Below are 17,173 nucleotides of genomic sequence, written 5' to 3'. Positions count from 1 at the left end.
TTCATTGAAAGCCATCAAGCGTTGCACTTTTCAGTCTAATCATTTTCGCCGAAAACCATGTTCAAAGTTTGCTTGCCACAACTTATTTCTTTTTATTGAACCGCACGCTGCTCTGATATTAATGATCAGATGGTGACTCTGCTAGTGGTACTCCAGGCGTTTATCATCCGTAGGGTACACATCTAACAATGTCGCATTATTTGGCCAAATGTCGCTTTGTCGAATGCTACAAATACCCTTACACCCAACCAGCGACTCTTAGATTTTCAAAGAATTCTGTATAAGAGCCTACAAAAACCTATATAAGAACTAAGCAATTGCAAAATTGTTAGATTTTTATACAAAAAATGTAAGCTCACAAACAAATATTGTAAGAAAAGCTTGCAAAATTGCAAAACACTTATTAGAATTTAGCATTAACGCATATGCTTAGTACTTATACATGTTTTGGTAATTTTCTCAGAATGTCCTTCCGTATTACAAAAAATCTTGGTTACCATAGGATTTTTTTTGAGTTCCCATGTGAATGTTTTTATTCAATAGGAAAATTAATCTCAAATTTTCCCTTTCATCTAAAGACAGGTGCAGAAAGTAATAACTCACCTAACATACAGTAGAGGTGTGCGCTGGTCCAAAAATCGTTGGCAGCAGCGTTTGTTAGAATTTTGACCGGCGTTTTTTAAAGGTTTTTTTTGGCATCTTTTGGCATGTTTTGAAGACATTAACGGGAGAATCTTTAGAATTTCACCGGAAAAATCCGAGGAACTTCTCCACAATTTTCTCTAAGTTTTTCCAAAATGTTCATTTGCAAATTATAAGAAATCTTCAATGGAAGCACTTTGGAATTCGCAAGGAAAGTTGTTCGAAATTTACATGAGAAATTCTTCATTGCGCGAGAGTTTCTGAACATTTTTGTTTAGTTCAAGAAGGTTCGAAAAAAAAACTTTCTTCAAAAACGTCTGGAGGGGGGGTTATGTCCAAACCGCCCCCCCCCCCCGTGACTACGCCACTGTCTCTGCTCAATGCCAACTTCATTTAGACAGATTAATGTTGATCAGTTCATACATTTTGTTCGTGTTATGAAGAGGATGTCATAAGATCGATGTCCTCGTTGTTTGATGCAACAAACGAAATAGATGTTTCAATCGTACAAGATTCTTCTGCGTGTATGAAAAACTTCAAAATTTCCACGATTTACCGAAATTTCCACTAAACTTTTTCAGAACTTCTACGTTCAATTTTTAAATTTTTAAGGAAAGTGGTATGGTTTTTTGGAATACCTGACGAATTTGTTTGGATTTCTACGGGAAATTATTTGTTTTGCCCATAGGAAAATTTTCGAATATCCTTTCCATTTCGTGTGAAATTACCATTTGCTCAGCTGAATGCTGAGGATGGGGAAGGATGGTCAGTTAAACACATACTTAAGAAACGCAGAGAACTCTACGACCTCTCATAGGTGTCACGGGAGGATTGGAAGGATATAACAGTAGGAATCGTTTTGATAGAACGCGTGAAACACAGAAAGAACTAAGATAGAAATACAAAGTAGGAAAGGGACGAGCCTGGAATGAACCCAACGACCTCCTGCTTATAAGGCAATCTTCTTTCCATTTCGTGTGAAATTGTTACTAATTGAGAAATGATTTGATTAAAAATTTCATTTCGCGAAAGCGAGAATCGACCGAAAACCCCGTTGTCTCTATCATGTGGTTTGGCCGAATGAGTCATTAGGCCGAAAATGCCGTTTGGTCGGAATGGTCGTTCGACAGGAAGGGTTATTTGGCCGAATGAATCATACGACCAAATGGCCAACCAGACTGCCATTTCGGTTAAATGACTTTTTTCGGCCAAAGGACCATTTTGGCAAACGATATTTTCGGTCAAATGACCAGTTTGACTGAACGACATTTTCGGCTGCATGTCCATTTCGGCTAAATGTTATTTTCGGCCAGATGGATTTTGGTCTAATAATTTATTTGGCCATAAACCTTCCGGCCAAATGGGCCGTCCCGTAGCGTCATTTGGCCGAAAGTCATTCAGCGAAATGCCATTTGTTCGAATACTGCTTGGCCGAATAACACAGAGAGCCGAATTCCAACGGCGAACGGTCCTAACGTATGTCCAAAACGGTTGTTGGGTCAAAAATGGTTTGACCGAAAATGTAATTTGATCAAAAGCGACATACAAGCAAAAGGAGCATTCGGCCGAGTTCGTCCTTTGGCAAACAAAGTTGTTTGCTCTAACAGGCCTTTGGGCTGAAACTGCCGTAACTGAAATGATCGTTAGGCCAAAAATATCGTTTTTCCGAAAAGATCATTTTAGCATTAGCATTAGCATTGAGCAATTCGCACAAATTCGTAGGTGGTACAAGCCAAGACTATTGTATGAAAGTAACATCACTTTCATCCGTTACCACAGATATTGATTTGGGACTAACCACTATCTCTTAGATGGAAGCAATGCACTCTCCAATAGTCGAGATCTGTCCTGGCCACGTCCTTGCGAATGCTGAGGAAGGGGAAGGATGGTTTGTTGGACACCTACTTAAGAAAGATGCAGAGAACTCTACGACCTCTCATAGATGCCACGGGAGGTTTTCGGGTTTGTGTTGAAGGTTATAACAGTAGGAATCGTTTTGGTTGAACGTGATACACAGAAAGAACTAAGATAGAAATACAAAGTAGGAAAGGGACCAACCTGGAATTGAACCCTCGACCTCCTGCTTATAAGGCAGAAGCGATAGCCACTAGACTATCGAGCTCGTCACCGTTTTTCCGAAAAGATCATTTAGCCAAAAATGCCGTTTGGTAGAAATAGTCGTTTGGCAGAAAGAGCCAATGGCTCGAAAATGTCCTTTCTGCAAAACACTCCGCAACTTGCGGCAGGATGACCATTTCGGCCAAATGGCCCTTTCTGTTAAACCACCATTTTGACCAATTGATCTATTCGGCCAACGGATGTTTTCAGAAAAAAGAAACGATTCGGCCGAACGACATTTTTGCCCGTATGTACCATTCGATCAAATGACATTTTCGGAGAAATAACTTTAGGCTAGATGGACTTCGGCCAAATGGTTTGTTCGGTCCAATGACATATTTGGCCAAACAACATTTGGCTTTCTGCCAAACGACCCTTCTTCATTCAAAAATTTTTTTCCAACGATACATTTTTTGGATATCAACAGAAAATGCTTCAGACACTCGAAGTTCTTCTTAGTTTGTTCAAGTAAATCATTGGTATTTTTACGGAAAATTCTGTGAAGTTTCAACTTGATGAGTTTTGGATATCCATCAGTTTCGAAAAATGTTTCGCTCACTTCAATTTCCGTCAGATGAAATCAAAACTGTTTGATTTTTGCTAAGACTTCGGGTGGGCGGAGTCAAATATTGTACAACATTGTTGCTTTCAACTCTTCTGGTTTCCACTTCCAATATCCAGGAGCGCCGGGATTTTTTTTAAATCCAATTGTTGTCGAATTTTGAGTATGGAATTGATTTTGATTTTATCCACACACTGACCATTGTGACCACCAGGTGTCCCCTGGAAGATCCGAAAAAAAGGCCAAATGGGATTTTTTAGAATCATTTAATGTCGAATCTTCTTACCGAATTTTAATTTTAATTCACGATAAATGTAGCTTGGCAATAATAACTAAGGGATATGTTACATGGGGATACTAATCACGCGAGCTTGATTTATAGTTATAGGATGGCCTGTCTTTGGTTTAGATACAACATGGAAAGAACGCATCGAATTAGAAAAATTCCATGCTCCCATCATCAATTCCATGTATCCCTTCAATCAACACCGCTGATCAACCAGAAGCCTGCTTATGCCGGTAATTTAGAATGCGCTTTCCGGTAACGGTCTTCCGGAAACCTGTGAAGAAGTGTAATCATTTGAAGATATCTCGTGAACAGATCAAATAGAACTTAGACTTCGTTCCCCGTTCCCCGTATTTCTTGGATTCTCAGGGGAGTTTCCAAGCACCAGTTGTTTTGTTCTGATTGATCTGATGGAGCAATTTCAATGTTACTAGTTAATCTCTTGGATCTCGAATAAAAATGATCTATTTAGAGAAACTGCTCCGTTTTCCATCTCCTGAACATATATTTATCTCATCGCGAAACAAAGAAATACGGCACCAATTTTGTCGCTTCGTTTTGCCAACATGTATGTCCAAAACCCCTCCCGTGGCTACACCAATGAAGGCGTAGAGCTGTTTTTTGATACGAAATTGTCTTCTGCTGGGTTACGGATATACAAATTTGTAATTCTGATGATCGTTAGGTCATATTGTGAAAATTCTGGACATGAAGATTTGGGGAAGCGTTGATTTTCAAGAGGTGAAAATTTGAACTTTCTGTTGGATTCCTACTCCATTTCGGGAAACTTTCTGTCAGCACATATAGTTTTGGTATCAAAAATAAGAAAAACCGTTGAAAATTCTGAAAAAGAAAATTAACAAATTTTGAATTATTTGAATTAAAAAAGTTTATCATTCTTGCCCAAATTTTGCTTATTAATAGTATTTCTTTGAATTGAGCAGGAGGATGACCTGAGTTTTTTTTTGAAACAAGCATTGCGCTTCTACTTGATTGTAGATCTGACGACCTGAACTCAAGAGCTTTTTGATGGCCTTCAGTGTATTGAAATGCAGAAAGATCGGTATAACATTTCTTAGCAGGTATTAAAGGATCTGTTGGGAAGAGTTTTGATAGATGCTGAAAACATTTTTGAGGCCGTGGTTGCGTAGGTCTTACGACCCAAAATTCAGAACATTTCGCGCATTTTAGAACGTCATTATGGGGCACGCAGAAATATTTCCCATGAGTCATTTGATATCTTTGAACTGAATAGGATGTACTCTGAGTATTTGTATGTGTACATTACCTTTCGTTTCTATGGTAGAATTCAAGACCCGACCTCACGGATATTTTGGATGAACTGGAATGTTCCAAAATAGTATCTTCAACACATAAAATTGATTACATATATGTCTACAGTTTTTTATGATATTTTTCCCTCGTGTCTGGCACAATTTGGTTTATTTCGTGATCAGATTTTAAGAAATATGACCATAACTCTTAGATCAGGGATATGGCTTTCAATATCGGTAACTACGGTAGCTTCTCCACTTCCTTCTAAGAAACATGATTTCAAGACCGTCCTGCCAAAGCGCGGAAAAAATAGAAGGAATCTGGAGACTTCAGATATTCCTTCTAACTCTAACATTGGATATAATACTTTTCCTATCGAACTGAACGATCATTTCGATTTGATTCATGTGTTACCAACAGCTTGTTAACAATAGCTTGGAATCAAACTGGCTGTGCCTGGAAATTCGACTGAGGCTAGAGTTAACTGTTAGATTGTCTAAAATTGTAATTATCATTAGTAGAACTAAGTTGGATAGTGAACTTATTGTTGTTTCCTAAATATAATTTAACGAAAATTAATTGAATTCAATTATTAATAATATTTACGCACATTGTGAACTAGCATTTCAAATATTAGGCTAATTGTTTAAAGCGACTCACATCTCATAACTTACTTCGGACTCAGACTCGTTAACTGACAAATGAGCGATTCCAAGCAACAACATCAAAATTTAAGAAAATTTTTAATTCATGATTTTCTATTGAGTTGAAACTTTGCACAGTTTTTCAATTTCATCTAAATCGTCATTTTTCGATATCAAATCTTCATATTGAGTCACGACTAACTTTTCAAAAGGGTGTATGTGAAAATGGTTCAAAAATATTTAAAAAGCTGCACAGCAAAAACGGAATGTTCGATTGTTATGATTTTTTCAGCAAAGTTAGACAACTAAATGGTGATTCTTAAGAAAATGCGCACAGTAAAAAAAATTTTTTGCCTTTAAAAATATCATTTTGTCACAAAACTCAAATATCTCAAAACCCTATCTTTTTCGAACGTAATTTTTTAGGGAAAACGGTCCATTATATTAGCTATCTACCATAAAAATTTGGTGATGGTAAACTAATAAACAAAAAAGTTATGACATTTCAAACATTTCACAATTTTTACATATAGTAAACAAAAAAAAATTTCCGTGTATTTTTTTTTTTCAAGAATCGCAGTTTGATGCTGATTTTATTGTTAAGGGCCTTGCGTGAGTTAAACAAGTTGTTTGTATGATATGGAATAAATATGGAAATAAATATGGAATTTATGTATTCATCGATATTATGTATATTATATGTATAAATATTATATGTATAAATAAATAAAAATGAATTAATATTATCCTAAGTATTAAATTAAATGTGGCAGTTACACAATGTTGTTATAGAAACTCTAAGAGTTTTGGGTTTGAATTTTGGTATGGGTTATGATATCATGAAAACAGTTTATTAATACTTATTTTTTATTTATTTTTATTCAAATTTTTTAAAATATCGAACACTTTTGAATTATTATCAGCACAGTTTGAGTATAGTTTTGCTTTAATTTTATTTTCCGACAATGGAATGAAACAGTGAAATTTTTGGGTTCCTTGGATCGTTTTCGCGTTATTAAATTGCTCGCTGAGCTCTGAAGCCTTTATTTCGTACTCTTCAGTAGTAGTAAAACAAAATGATAATTTGGTTAAATCTTTTCTTTTCTACGATTTGCCCAATCAAAAGTTCTTTCGCAGTTTTAATTGGATGCTCACGTTCTTTGGCTAAACTTGCTCTTGTGGCCATGCGCTTTATTGTTCCTCCAATAGCATCACAAGGACCTTTGCCATGTGATGTAGCAAAAAATGCCATTCTGCATCAATTCCGTACATTGATTTAAATTGACATAGGCTCGAAAAATTCTTACGATTTTTGTACTGCGACGCTGCTCCATCAGACATGAAATATATCTTTTGACTTCTTTATGCTTATCAACGCGTAAAAAGTTAATCATTTTTCAATGAACAAGTTTACGGATACTGAATCGTGTCTTAAATCTTCGGAAATTATAATAAAACTTAAGTGTTCAATTTGCGTACTTCCATTAAAATAAATAACGAATGGATGAATTGTAGCTTGTTGTACGTTCCAGTGATGGGACTGCACTTCATCTTGCAATACAAAGCTGTAATTTTCAGAAAAATCACAAATGACTAAAAATTCACCATTTTGTAATGTGTTTTCATATTTTTTAAAAAGCTGGATTGTTCTGTTTTAATGAAATCGTGAGGGATTAAACTTTCTAATTTCAAGCAAAAACATGACACAAACTCATCTACAGGTTTTACAATAGTTTCTATGTCACACCTATCCGTGGCCACCCATTGCTCAAATGATAACTGATCAATATATTTTTCTTCAAACTCAGCGAATAAAGTATTTTCCAATGATGAAGAATCTGGACATTCCGAACAAGATCGTAGATAGCAATTTGATGTTGTATTTTCACACAAAAGACTACCAGTTAACATTTTAATATCCTTTGTTAAATTGATTCTTTTCAAACTATGTAAAATAAGATTAATCTTCCGGGTGTGCCCAGCCACCCACATTATGTGTTCCTGAATTGGAAAGTAGCTTACATTGCCTTGGCCGAAGGCTTGCAAATGAGGAAAACCTATTTTAATATTATCGTGAATTTCCTTGAAACGTGTGTACGCTTCTTTCAAAGTCGTCATCATTAATCGTTTTGGATTGCTTGACGCTTTCCACCTTTTTTACTGATACATAATCTTTTTGACCAGGCATAGCTCGACTTACTTCATCATCTTCAAAATATTGAACTACTATTTCTTTTGTCTCATCTGTTAATGCAGTACTAGACCTAGTATTTTTGGTTGAAAGACAGTTATTCTTCAATTGTTTTGCCTCTTTTACTGTATTTCTATTGGTTTTGAACTCATCAATGGCATCCTGAATAGACCACGAACTTGGCAGCATCGACAAAATCAATAATTTTTCTTTCCTTGTCGTGGCTGCATTCGAGAACCTTTCCTTCATATTTATAATTACCCCATCGTAGTCTGTATTTTCCACATCATCAGGTCCTAATTTGAAGAGGTTTCTTCGTACAGCTTCGTTTATTTCACGGTATTTTTCTCCGGGTAATAAACGTAGTCCATCTTACTCCATTTAATCGGAGTCACTTTTATCCCAGCTATGCCCTCGTTAAAGCGTTCGATGTTGACCTTTTGGATACACTCATCTTCCGATTGATTTGTTGAAACAGATTTCGCTGATGGTACGGTGGCAAGGCTCTCAGCACTTAATACTTCTGGTAATTCCTCAGTTGTTGTCGATACATCTGGCAATTCCTCAGTTGCTGTCGTTTTCGAACTTCCTGCGCTCTGCTCAACCGATGATATACAGATTGCTCTTTTGTCAACGTTTAGACGGCAGGACGTGCAAATGCGTAAATTTGTATTCAATGTGGACATTGGAGCATAACCAGTCGCTTTCAGTTTATCTATGGTGCTTTCGGTGAGATTTCGTAACTCTTTTGAACACTTTTTCCATCAAACGGCCTACAACAGTTGAGAAAGCGGCTACTCATGTTGTTCGTAATATTTCAATAAACAAAATCACTTTTAAGTTTTTACTGACTAGTTTGGTGTCATTTGCTTGACTGAAGAAAAAATTACTATAAGATCTTTAACAACCTTAGTAGTAGTAATTTTTTGCTTTTTCGTGAGCATTGTCATGGTATGTACCTATCATGCATTTGTTGTTGTTGAAGATACCCGTTTCCTCCCGATCATAAAGTCTATTCTCTAAGAGGTATATTTTTTGCAGGTAAACCATAGACGTACACGTGTATATAAATCTTTGATTTTGCAGCTTTTGTCTTAAAAATAACATTTCTGATATGTTTCTATCAATGTTAATTATCAACAGGTTTCAACACTATTAAAAGAATTTTTCGCCAGTCACGTGCAATGAAAATTATGACACTATCAATACTTTTGATCACAACACTGGATCGTGTCTAAGTTTCTTATAGATGCTATGAATAATTAAATCAAAATATCATGAGAACAACTTGTTTAAATCACGTCCCTTAACAATAAAATCTGCATCAAACTGCAATTCTCGAAATAACTTACACAGAAAAAAAATTTTTTTTACTAAATGTGAAAATTGTGAAATGTTTGAAATGTCATAACTTTTTTGTTTATTAGTTTACCATCACCTAATTTTTATGGTAGATAGCTAATATAATGGACCGTTTTACCTAAAAAATTACGTTCGAAAAAGATAGGGTTTTGAGATATTTAAGTTTTTGTGACAAAATGATATTTTAAAGGCAAAAAAATTTTTTTTTACTGTGCACATTTTCTTAAGAATCACCATTTAGTTGTCTAACTTTGCTGAAAAATCATAACAATCGAACATTCCGTTTTTGCTGTGCAGCTTTTTAAATATTTTTGAACCATTTTCACATACACCCTTTTGAAAAGTTAGTCGTGACTCAATATGAAGATTTGATATCGAAAAATGACGATTTAGATGAAATTGAAAAACTGTGCAGAGTTTCAAATATTTTCGAAATGGTCGCTCAGGATCGACTGACATGCCCCCGTGGAATGCCTCAAATATATTACGTCAATGTCATCAGAGTAGAATGATGGGGATGAGAGGAAAAGAAAAGAGGGATGGTCGAGAAGAGAGAGTGGTGGACAAAAAAAAACGGGAGTGGAAGCAGAACAGGATTGTTGGGATCCAGAAGAAAGGACGGCGACAAGTCGCAGGTCCGGAGTGTTCCAAAGTTTAGGAGGTGAGGGTTTTGGCTAGGTCTGATGGGTTAGTCCCTGCTTGTCAAAACCTGATATTCGGCAGTGAGTACGCGGAACGTCGGACAACATTTCCACAATTGCCAAATTTGGACCCCGTTTCCCGCCACACCTTTATCACTCCGAGTAGCCAATACCGAGGTAAACCATCTGCACGCCATCTTTCTTCTCCTGCATGTTACGTCATGAGCTCCAACAAGCTACAACGGCTTACTAGATTATATGTTTGTTAAAAGTATTTGTGCGTTTTTCCTAATTAATCTTGGAAGAAGTTCTTGGTCATCCTGTGTTGGTCCACTTTGTGCAAATTTGTTGGTTTTAGAGAGAGAGTGTGTCTTCCCGAGTACGCCGACCCAATGAACCCCTGAGCTAGCCGCTCGTTACACATGACGAAATTGAGCAAATCGAAGCTACCTCTAGCCCAATTGATTCTATCCATGCGAAGAAGCAAAGCATTCTGCCAATTATGGTATCCGTTACCGAGTTTTTTGGATTTCGGAATGAGATTTTGAGTAACCTTCAAGGGATCAAGAGATTCATTTCAGATTGCCAGGAAGGGTGACTGCCGGAATCCTTTGACGATCGCAAACGTCTTCTTCAGTATTTAACTGAAAAGCAACATAAATTCTTCACACACGACGACAAAACAGAGCGATTGTTCAAAGTCGTCTTGAAGGTCTCCCAGTGATGACAAATCACTGGATAATATTAAAATCAAATCTTTTTCGCAATATCTCATAAAAACACCTTAAAATGATGATACGGACCCTAAAATGGCAAACTTAACTATGTGTATCAAAACTAAACATCTTTTTCCAAAAAAATCTGACTTCCCTCACAAGTCATCAGTGTGGAATGTTGCCAAAGCAGATTCCGATAGATACGGGAATTGAATGATATCCCATCGTTATTAGCTGGTTATGGAACAACTTCTCGCAAGGGCAGCTGTTGTATAATTGGTAATACGTCCGTGTACTTAATTTGAGAAACTCAGTTTGGCGCCATACGCAACTTAAACAAACAAACATAATCGATGCTTTCCATTGCTATTTGCCAAAGTAATCGATAGATCATTCCAGATGAAACATTCTTTAGATACAGTTAAACCTCCATAATGTTCTATGACTCGATATTGAAAATTGAAAGCAAATTATGCCATATTAAAGAATATTTTCTGGGTTACTTCTAAGAGCTTTTCGAAAATTTTCTTTTCCACAGCTGGATATTTCCATGAGTCGGTGGTTCCTTCAATATCGACTCGTTGAACGTTGACTGTACTTCTAGATAAAACTTCCAGACACTTCCCAACTAACAGTTTCGGTTCTAAAAGCTTCAACTTCTAAAGCTTGATCCACTTAGTATTTGGCCGCACGAAATTAGACATTTTTTTGCCGAAAAAGTACATGAAAAGGTGGTTCAGGTTTTATTATACAAAAAATTTAGTAAACTTTGAAGGAAAAAATATCGAAAAAATATTCATTGGCATTTCGGATGAATAATCTGGGCGAACTACGCACCCAGAGAAAACAATGGATCACCGATGAGATTTGGAGAAAAATAGAGGAGAGAAAAGAAGCCAAAGCCGCGATTGAGCGATCGAAAACCAGAGGAGCCAAAGTCTTAGCCCGTCAACGATACGCGGCTCTTGAGAAGGAAGTAAAACGCTCATGTCGACGGGACAAGCGAGCGTGGGCAGACTCTCTGGCCGACGAAGGAGAGAGAGCCGCCGCAACCCGGGACATTCGCCTCCTCTACGATATCTCACGACGCTTAAGCGGGGCGAAGATGAATGCAACGATGCCTGTGAAAGACGCGAATGATCAGTTATTGACCGACCCAACTGACCAGCTGAAACGCTGGTTCGAGCACTTCGAACAACCTTTTCAAGTGCCAGCCAGGCCATCACCACCTCGGCATGATCTGCCTAGGATCCGACGTATAACACGCGTCAATACCGAAGCTCCATCACTGCTAGAGATTACAACAGCCATCCAAAGCATGAAATCGAATAAAGCCCCAGGGGTCGACCGCATATCAGCCGAGATGCTCAAAGCTGACCCCATGACATCCGCTCAACTACTGCATCGTTTATTTCGTAATATCTGGGACACCGCAACTTTCCCGGTCGACTGCAAGGTATCTTAGTGAAGGTGCCCAAAAAGGGTGACCTGACTGTATGCGATAACTGGCGAGGCATTATGTTGCCGTGTACCGTTCTCAAAGTTCTGTGCAAAATTATCCAAGCCCGGATTCAGTAGAAGATCGATGCGACTCTCCGGGGGTAGCAGGCCGGATTCCGTGCCGGAAGATCCTGTGTGGGCATAATTGTCACGCTCCGCATAATTTTGGAGCAGGTCAACGAATTCCAAAAGTCCCTTTACTTGGTATTCATTGACTACGAAAAAGCTTTCGACCGTCTCAATCACTAGAATATGTGGGGGGGTTAGGGACAAAAGGTCGAAAGACAAAAGGTCGAAAGGACAAAAGGTCGAAAGACAAAACATCGAAAGACAAAAGGTCGAAGGGACAAATTGTCGAAAAGGACAAAAGGTCGAAATGGACAAAAGGTCGAAAGGACAAAACGTCGAATGGGACAAAAGGTCGAAAGGGACAAAACGTCGAATGGAACAAAAGGCCGAAGGAAATAAAAGATCAATAAGATCAAAAGGCACAATAGGTCGAAATAGACAAGAAACTGAAACGGGGAGATTCAATCCCGCATCAGAGTTGCCTTACACAATTTGCAAAATTCTGCTTTTTTATTTTTTAACAATTTTTAATAATTAAATAAAACTCATTCAATGAGTACAGATGGATGTTTGAGTTTTCAAAATGTGACTTCGTTCTCTCACAATGGCGCACCCCGCACATTAAATACACCGGCATGTATTGCGCATAAGCCCCAAAATTTTATTCCCACCTTTGGGTTTCCGCGCCGAGCACTAAGCGCCAGACTCGGCGACAAGGAGATAGTGGTCAAGTTGGTACTCCTGATTTTTTGACAACGGCAATAAAATTGCTTAGGCCTGGGGGAGCCTTTACACACCGGTGTATTTTTAATGCGCACACTTGCGTGGCTGCGGCGTGCACCATTTAGACAGATTGAAGTGACATTTAGAAAATCTAGATCTCCATCTATTATTTGCACTCATTCAATGATTTTATGCGTGATTGTTAAAAATGGTGGAAAATAAAAAAGCAATTTTTTCGTCAACTGTATAGGACAATTCTGTCTCGTGCAATACAAGTTTTATTCATTTCTTAAATTAGCTATCTTTTTATCTCTAACAGAACTATAGATATTCATAATATTGGTTTATAGTAATTACTCCTTCTTTGAAAATTGCTCATTCTTCAGCTTTGATTGATGAGAAAATTCCTATAGAATACACCCAACTTGTTCTTTATCGACCTTTTGTCCCTTTAGACATTTTGTTCTTTTCGACTTTTTGTCCCTTTCGACCTTTTGTCCTTTTCGACCTTTTGTCCCTTTCGACCTTTTGTCCATTCGACCTTCTGTCCCTTTCGACGTTTTGTCTTTTCGACCTTTTGTCCTTTCGACCTTTTGTCTTTTCGACCTTTTGTCTTTCGACCTTTTGTCCTTTCGACCTTTTGTCTTTCGACCTTTTGTCCTTTCGACCTTTTGTCTTTCGACCTTTTGTCATAGATTCATGTGGGGCGCCCTGAGGCAGAAATAAAACACTCATTACATCAATCAAAGTTGAAGAATGAGCAATTTTCAAAGAAGGAGTAATTACTATGAAACAATATCATGAATATCTAGATAGTTCTGTTAGAGATAAAAAAGATTGTTGATTTAGGAAATGAATAAAACTTGTATTGCGCGAGACAGAGTTGTCCTATATAGTTGGCAAAAAAGTTGCTCTTTTATTTTAAACCATTTTTAGCAACTGAATTAAATTCATTCAATGAGTGTAAATAATAAATGAATATCTAGGTTTTCTGAATGTCACTTCGATCTGTCAAAATAGTGTACTCCGCAGCCACGCAGGCGCACGCATTGAAAATACACCGGCGTGTAATATACGCCGATGTATTTGATGTGCGACGTGCCCCATTTTGACAGATCGAAGTGACATTTAGAAAACTCAAAATCCATCTATTAGTTGTACTAACTGAATGAACTTTATTCAATTGTTAAAAATTGTGGAAATTAAAAGAGCAGAGTTTTTGCTAACTGTGTAGGGCAACTCTGGTGCTAGATTGACTCTCTCCGTTTCAGTTCATTGTCCATTTCGACCTTTTGTCCCTTTCGACTCTTTGTCCCGTTCGACGTTTTGTCCCGTTCGACGTTTTGCCCTTTCGACCTTTTGTCCCTTTCGACCTTTTGTCCTTTTCGACCATTTGTCCCTTCGACCTTTTGTCTTTCGACGTTTTGTCTTTCGACTTTTTGTCCTTTCGACCTTTTGTCCCTAACCCGTAGAGCGCTGCACAATGGGGTCCTGTCCGACCCTATCCGGGTCGTAGCTGGTGTGAGGCAAGGATGTATTCTATCACCGTTACTGTTCCTCATCGTAATCGATGAGATTCTGGTAGATGCGATTGATCGTGAACCAAACCGCGGGCTGTTATGGCAGCCTATAACCATGGAGCACTTAAACGACTTCGAATTGGCTGATGACGTTGCACTCCTCGCGCAACGGCGCTCTGATATGCAGAGTAAGCTCAACGACCTTGCCGAGCGCTCCTCCTCGGCAGGTTTAGTCATCAACGTCAACAAAACCAAATCGTTGGATGTAAACACGGTGACTCCTTCCAGTTTCACAGTAGCCGGGCAACCAGTGGTGAATGTTGAAAGCTTCCAATATCTTGGTAGTCAAATGGCGTCAGACGGCGGTACCAAGATCGACATAAATCTGTGCTGTTATACGCCAGCGAAGCATGGGTTGTATCAGTGGAGCACTCAACGGCGGTATATAATTCGGGCCAGGTGGCCTCACAACTCTCAAACAACGAGCTCCATCGTCGTTGTCACCAGAGGCCGATAGCAACAGAAATTCGGGATCGGTAGTGGGGCTGGGTCGGCCACACTCTACGTAGGGGCGGAAACGAAATCTGTAAACAAGCATTAGACTGGAATCCAGCGGGATATCGCAGCAGAGGCTCATGACGGCGAAGCCTCAATAAAGAAATAAAAGAAGTCGACCGAAATCTAACCTGGCAACAGGTTTATGCGATAGCTGGGCACCGCTCAGGATGGAGATCTTTCAAGTCGGCCCTTTGCACCACCGGAGGTGTACAGGATCCATAAGTAAGTAAGTAAGTCTGTGCCCTTACTTAAAGAGAGGGCAAATGAGGCCATCCAACCAGCTAGCAGGCATTTCCTCGTCTTCCCATATTTTGGTGCAGAACTTCATAAAGCTGCTCACTGGCATGTTTGATAAGTTCAGCCGGGAGCTGGTTCTTCCCCGCAGCATAATTGTTTTTCAGCTCTTTAGCAGCTTTTTCAACCTCATCTACTGTAGGCGACTCAACAGCTTGTCCATCGTCGCTAATATTTATTCTGTTCGCCGATGCACCGTCACTTCCACTATTCAACAAAGTCTCGAAGTGTTGCTTCCACCTGGCAGCCACTTCGGTTTTATCTGTCAGCAAATTCCCTTGTTGGTCGTTGCACATGACGGGAGACGGCGCTGTCTTTCTCCGCACGCCATTGACAGACTCATAGAACCTCCGCATATCGTTCTGCTCCATTTTTTCCTGCGCCTCGCTAATCACATGTTCTTCATATTCTTTCTTCTTTCTGCGGTGGGTTCGTTTTTCGGCTGCTCTTGCTTCCTTGTGCCGATCTCTATTCGATTGAGTACCCGACACCAACATCCGGCTTCTCACAACGTTCTTCTCGTCTGTCACTCTCTGACACTCCACATCGAACCAACCCGTCCTAGGTTGCCTCTGTGCAGTGCCTACCACTTCTCGTGCTGTTGTGCTCACCGCTCCATGGATCGCCTCCCATAGATCGTTGATGTTGTCGCTAACGTTGATTGCATTGCTCGATTTTTACTAGCAGAAAAATCTGTTTTCACGACATTGTTTTCCACTCAATTTCAAGCTAAAACAAATGAATTCTTTTGAAATTAACTTCACAACGCAGAAAGCACATCACATTTTCACATATGCACTATGAATATTGGAAAAATCATCGCGATTTCCTATAGTTTGATTTTCTTTAAATCTTTCGTTTGTTTTGGAGGCTCAATTGCCATGAAGCGTTACGGAGCCGAAATCAAGTTTAACAATTCATTTCTTAAGTCATATACATAATGTTAGTTTTGGGGAACCGAAAGACTCGCGGTTTGGTTGAGGTCAGGGAATATAATAACATAGTAGGAAAGGAAGGTGATTTAGGGTGCTAAAGTAATTACGATTCCTATGTTCACAGTTGACATTCTTGATGATGTTTCACATCCATAGCGGGACAAACATTTTTTTGGGAGACAACAATGAAAGGAAGACATACGAAAGGGGTTAACGACAGACATTGAAATGGACAACAAGAGGATACGGGATACGACAGACAAGGGGATGGGCAGACTAAGATCATAATCCTACATCATCAACTTTCACAAATTGGTGGACGAGAGACATGTATTCGAGATCCAGGCCCGCCAACACTTCCCTTATAGGCTTTGGTTGTTTTCCTCGGACCCGGAGATGTTCAGTTAATGCAGATCTGGGGCCGCGATTCTCCTCGCACGCCCACACGACATGATCAATGTCCTGATAATCCTCGCCGCAAACACAGAGATTCCGAGAGCCCCACTCTGAAAAGATGTGCGTTTAAAGTGTAGTGATTGGACATTAGACGACACATGGTTTAACTGAAGTCTCGTCCTAATTCAATTTTTTTTAACCATGGACGCTTCGACACCTGCGGGCAAATTGAATACAGCCATCTACCAAACTCCCAATTTGTCCATTTCTGCTGCCAGTTGATCAAGGTGTCCTGACGATCTAATGAGAAAAAATCATCGAAGGTGATTTGCCGAACGTAAATATCACCTTCCACGGCGCCCACCTTAGCCAAGGAGTACGCTTTCTCATTTCCCGGGATCGAGCAACAAGGGACCCAAGCCATGGTGATTGTGAATGATCGTTTTGATATTATAGTTTGATATAGGTTTAATTCTATCAACGTCTCAAATATCCTGTTCCGTATTCCAAACTTTTTTTGTGTGTTTTATTTAGGAGACTTTCAGCCCGAGGTTGGCTCGTCTTTGAAATATTCCAAACTGTTTAAATGGCTTGCAGTATCATCAAGGGTTGCCGAGCTGGATTTTCATTTAAAAATAGTTGAATGTACTTTCATTGTGAAATTCAACTCGTATGTTTGAAAAATTAAAACATAAAAAAACATAAAAATAAACTAATACGTTGGAAAAATACAATAAAAAC

At 38.8% G+C, this 17,173-nt stretch overlaps 1 protein-coding gene across 6 annotated transcripts in view; it reads left to right on the top strand.

Annotated features, from left to right (window-relative positions):
• LOC134207867 (rhophilin-2) overlaps positions 1-17,173 on the top strand; it is a 334,965-nt gene that overhangs the window by 2,304 nt on the left and 315,488 nt on the right. The window lies entirely within an intron of this gene.

The sequence above is a fragment of the Armigeres subalbatus genome, chromosome 1 (assembly GCF_024139115.2).
Source record: "Armigeres subalbatus isolate Guangzhou_Male chromosome 1, GZ_Asu_2, whole genome shotgun sequence".
Classification (NCBI taxonomy): Eukaryota; Metazoa; Arthropoda; class Insecta; order Diptera; family Culicidae; genus Armigeres; species Armigeres subalbatus.
This window is presented reverse-complemented; position numbering and strand designations above follow the sequence as displayed.